This window comes from Telmatherina bonti (genome assembly GCF_933228915.1).
Source record: "Telmatherina bonti genome assembly, chromosome: 7".
In the NCBI taxonomy this organism is placed as follows: Eukaryota; Metazoa; Chordata; class Actinopteri; order Atheriniformes; family Telmatherinidae; genus Telmatherina; species Telmatherina bonti.
In genome coordinates, this window is record NC_136625.1 from 40,070,352 (window position 1) to 40,075,695 (window position 5,344).

Genomic DNA, 5,344 nt, shown 5'->3' on the forward strand with positions numbered 1-5,344 from the left:
TTTTGTCAGTATATATCTGGAATGACACTTGGTAATGGTGCTCAGGTCGGAGGATAGCTGCGTTGGTTGCGTGTCTAAAGACAAGAGGATGCTGCTGCGTTTTACCCTCACACTGACTTGCTTGGCAGAAATCAAACTGTATTCATTTGATTTGATATACTTTACCTTTTTTTAAAAGGCTGCTGGTTTATTTTTTATAAATGCAGGCTGCATTTTATTGCGCTCTGTTTGTTGCCCAGATAAGGGGCGTGTTGTGCACATTCCATTTTTTTTTTTTTCCGAATTCTTAAAAATAAAAATGACATAAAAAATAAAAAAAATCTGATTTCTTCATTGCATTGTTTTAGTTTGATCAATGCAACAAAACATAAATCATTAACATTGTAATGAAGTTAAACATGAGACGGCATCGTACAACAGAGTCGTCACGTGGTGCATCATTCTCTACAGGATGCGCTGCAGAGAAAATAAACATTTTATCATTAAGGCTCATTATGTATTTGTAGCCAACTTAGTCATTTTGATAGTAGGCTGATATAGCTAACATAGATACATAAAGCATGTCTTGCCTTCATGATAAGGCTTATATAATGAGGCTTTTAATTTTTTGCGGCTCCAGACATATTTGTTTTTTGTTTTTTTTGGTCCAATAGGGCTCTTTCAACATTTTGGGTTGCCGACCCCTGCTCTAGGTGGAGGCGGACGCTGTTCTCTTTGCTCCTTTCTTCCCTCCCTCTCTTTCTTTCCCTGCAACTTTGTCCTGTCTCACTTGAAGCCTCACTTTAAATCTCTTATTTCTCAAACTTTTACATCATGGATCTGATCGACTGGTCTCTCAACGCAATCGATTTCTGATTTACCTGAAGATCCACAAGCTACAGGCAGCTACTGGCAGGCTGGCAGAATGTAGCGGACAAGGAGGATGCCAATCTGGCCCAAACTGGCAAACTGGTGGCGGTTCTGGAGATGGCTCGCAGAATTGATTCCAGCGTTGAGCAGATGTCTGCTGGCATCGGTGGAAACTGACCCCTCCAGACATCAGGCTGTTTGGAGCTGTCAGCATGAGACCAGTCAAGCATTCATTGAACCTTAAATTTCCCCTCGAAGATGACTAAAGTTCATCTCATGTCATCTCATCTCATCTCGTCTCCTCTCCTGTCCTGTCCTGTCCTGTCCTGTCCTGTCCTCTCGTCTCGTCTCGTCTCGTCTCGTCTCGTCTCGTCTCGTCTCGTCTCCTCTCCTGTCCTGTCCTGTCCTGTCCTGTCCTGTCCTCTCGTCTCGTCTCGTCTCGTCTCGTCTCGTCTCGTCTCGTCTCGTCTCGTCTCGTCTCGTCTCATCTCATCTCATCTCGTCTCGTCTCATCTCAGCAGCATCATTCCAGAATTGTGCAGTATCACAGTAGTAACATTCTAGCATCATTCTAACTTATTTCACAATCGTTCCAGCTACCTTCCAGCAATATTTCAGAATCATTCAAGCATCATTGCAACATAATTTGAGAATTGTTCCAGCTTCAATCCAGAATAATTTTAAATCATCCCAAAATCATTCCAGCTTTATTCAAGCATCATTGTAGGACCATTTTGATATCATCCCAATATAATTCCAGTATCATTCCAGCTTAAAGGAATCCTCACCCGGAAATTTCACTTTGTCGAGTTAAAACCTGCGTATTAGTGTTGGGCGGAAGTGCTAACACAAGGCGGAAGCCTTTCTGTTGAAGACGGCCGGGTTTTTCCCGTCTGGACGCTTTGTTCACAGTATAACTGCCCACAACGCTGAAGTCTCGCAAACACGTTTTTTTTTTTTTTTTTCTTTCTATTTGCATTAACCTGCCTCTTTTCCACCCGAAATACACCTGCTGGATCTGTCTCAGTTGCTATTAGCAACAAGCTGTGTGAAGATGTGCGAGCAGCGATCCCATGTTCACTGCTCGGTTGTCTGTTAGCAAAACTAACATCGGAAGGTTTTTTTTTTATCTCCCTTCATCAGCGGACCAAATCACAGATGGATTACAGATGGATTACAATATTTTTTGCTGATAATGCACCTGCATCTCTGCCAGCTGCAGCCTGTTTGTGCCAAACATTTTGCTAACATTTGGGAAAATACCAAGGGAAGATGCCATCAACCCGGTTGGAAAGAGGGTCAATTGCAACTTTAAGAGGCTCAGCATCAATGCAGTCAGTAAGTGTCACTACGTCTATAAAGTTCTGCTTTGTCATGACTGAGACGTGACTTAAGCTGGTGCAGATAATGCTAATGCTAATGGCTATGCTAACGGGACGAGCCTGAAGGTTTAACATCCTGCGGCGTACAAATGAGCCCTGGGTTTTATTTTCTTATATCTATCCTATGCTCTGCCACGTAAATGTTTGTAAATGACTTCTCTATTATTTTTCACGCCTGCTACCACACAGTAAGTACAGTATTTATGATGGGTGTAGCTTTGCTCTCTCCACCATGACATGCAGCTGTAATAATCATAATGATAATTTAACCATTATGTAGTCTGATGTTGGCACCTATTGGATATCGGCAGGGAGGATATTTTATTTCCATCATCGTATTTATTCACCGAACCAGAATGCAAACGTTTTATTTCTGACATCTTCACGTCTTGTTTGTAAAACGGGAGCTGTGCAGGATTAATATCTGCAGCTGCAGCCTCTGTGGATGTGGAGGTCTGACTCCTGGTATGATGGATCTGAAAGATATGTTTTATTTTATCTACATGCAGTGAAGACACAGAGGTTTGGGAAAATCGTGTCTGTGTATAACTGTGTGAAATAAAATGAGTGTGTTTTTAATATTCTATGTTAATATTTCAGTGTTTGAAAACCTGTTTTATTTAATAAGCTTTAAAAAAAAAAGTATGCAAAGTACTTTGTGTTGCCTTTGACATGAAAGTGCTTGATAAAGTTTTATTTGATTTATTTGTATTACAGTATTTGATTACTCCTAAACTGCAACTATTTACACCTACAGTCTATTTATGTGATGATCTGATATTTTTATAATTTATATTTGCAGATTTTAGTCCAGCACATCTCACACCATGCGCAGCACCAGCTGATGTCTAAAAGTTGATGTTGGAGCAGACTGACCCCACAATGCAGGCAACAACTGGAACACAGCTGTCATCAAGGACTTTCCACCCTCTCTTCACAAATACAGGCTTGCCATTTGTTTGTTTAATTTTACATACAGAAAATGGTAATAAATCAAACACATATACATTCTTAATGGAAGCTAAGAGGCACTTTTATTGCTTGTTCTGACGTCAGTATCTGGTTCTGTGCAGAAAAGGAACCCAGACGACAGCAGTGAAGATGAGATCTCAGCCAGTCTGGAGGAAGATGATGATGAAGACAGTGCTGTGGAGGCTTGCTCATCCGGCTCCAGAACCACGAGAGTCCACATAAAACCCAGAAAACTCAGCTACTGTGTTAACAGAATCAATTACTAAGAGTCAAAATGATCATTTTTATTTTATTACATCGAAAATGAGCATTGTTTTTTTTTCTTCTGTACAATAATAAAGATATTGTGTTTGAAAGAGCTGTATTTTTTTACTTCAGCTTTACATTTTACATTCAGAGGTCAGATGCATAAATATGTATATGGTAAAGTTGTGTATTTACTTTAATCAGTTACTATTGTCCTCAGTGACTGCAGCAAAGTTACTACTTGTTATGTGTCATATGAAATGGCAAGAACATAAATAATCACCTTTTACAGTTATTTGCCATTTGATTAGCTTTATTTCTGAATTTTTGGGCATTGAAGAGAAACTTGCCTCTCATTCCCTCCGACAGGTAAATGTACATAATCCTGCTCATAAATGAAAAAGCATTGAAGCAGACTGGTTCCACGCCAGGATGTTGGGTCAGACACAGAGGAGTTTGGACCTGCTTTATCCTGCTGAGCACCTAAGGAAATGAAAAGAGAAAATTTATCTTCTAAGCACAGTAATAATATCTTGCTGTCTATTTTTGTTGGCATGTGCAGCTTAACAGAAACAATTAGACCAACATAATAGATGGTAAGTGATGCTGGAATATATAAAACACGAGTCTACATTAGTCAGCAGGAAGCCTGATCAATGATACAAGATATCTAACTTCATGTTATTTATCTGTACAGTAACACACCAGCCCACATCAGTGGCTGCATCAACCAGAGATCTGTCATGTTGACATAACGACATTTTTCACATTCCTGGCTAAAACGGGAAATCTAAATAAGATAATTAATTTAGAAAAACCCTTGACGGTAAATAAAACCTCAATAAAAAGCACAGCTTCGTGAAATTCCTTGAGGTTAAAATGTGTGTGTGCTTATCTGGGTGCAGACCGGCCGGCAGCTGGACACTGAACGTACCGACCAGTTCAGTCAACATCCGTTTCATTTTTTTACTACTGTAACCTCGGAGTTTTTAAAAAGTACATTTATTGTATAAAAACAGTCCAACACAGAATAAAACTGATACGTATTAACATGAACGACATGCCTCATTGTCAACATGCTATCTGAACAGGCAAGGCGAGCAGACATTAAAAATGAGGACTTTACCATTCAGAGACAGTTTGTTGTAAACGTGCTCCTTCCACCATCTCGGTATCTTCTCTCTCAGGCTCAGAATCCGGTTCAGACATCAATGCTGAATTCAGAAAGCTGTTGCTGTCGGGTTAGCTGCTATCACTAGCCGCTAATGTTTTTAGCATGGAGACCACTGACCTCGCCCCTCTTCCGACTCCAGACTTCCAGCGATCAATCAGTGAGCACCTCATTAACATTATTTTAATCAATATCTAGGTTGATAGAAATCTCACTTGAATTCTCGCGAGAAAAGTTTTGTTATGAATAAAGTGTCAGAAAAAGCACTTTTTAGGAATATTTTTGGTTTAGAGATGTTATTTAAAAACCGTTAGAGGACAGTGGGCACATGAAAAGACCAGGTTATGACACCTTTAATTTGAGTATTACAGTAGCATCATTCCAGCTTCATTCAGAAATCATTCCAAAATCATCCAGATTTATTCCAACATTATTCAAGAACAATGTTAGCTTCATTCCAGCATAATTCTAGAATGAATCCATCATCATTACATCACTCCAGAATCATTCTAGCATCATAGCAGCATCAATCCAGCATCATTCCAAAATCATTAGAGAGTCTTTCCAGCTTTATTCCAGCATCATTCCAACATAATTGTTGTATCATTCCAGCATCATTCCAGTATTATAGCAGCATAATTTCACATCTGCTTTGATGAGTTTTGAGAAATTAATGTGTGTTGGTCCATAGCAAAGACACATGCATCACATATTGAGTAAAGCA

General features: G+C 39.5%; 1 long non-coding RNA gene across 2 annotated transcripts; it reads left to right on the forward strand.

The window, feature by feature from the left end:
• The first annotated feature begins 1,784 nt into the window (after positions 1 to 1,784).
• Positions 1,785 to 3,442, forward strand: LOC306758797. Of its 2 annotated transcripts, none has more exons than XR_013771399.1 (3): positions 1,785 to 2,187; positions 3,034 to 3,216; positions 3,305 to 3,442. It is a non-coding gene; the product is annotated as an uncharacterized lncRNA (long non-coding RNA). The 2 variants fall into 2 exon arrangements; XR_013771400.1 differs by lacking the exon at positions 1,785 to 2,187 and adding an exon at positions 2,337 to 2,419.
• The last annotated feature ends 1,902 nt before the right edge of the window (positions 3,443 to 5,344 follow it).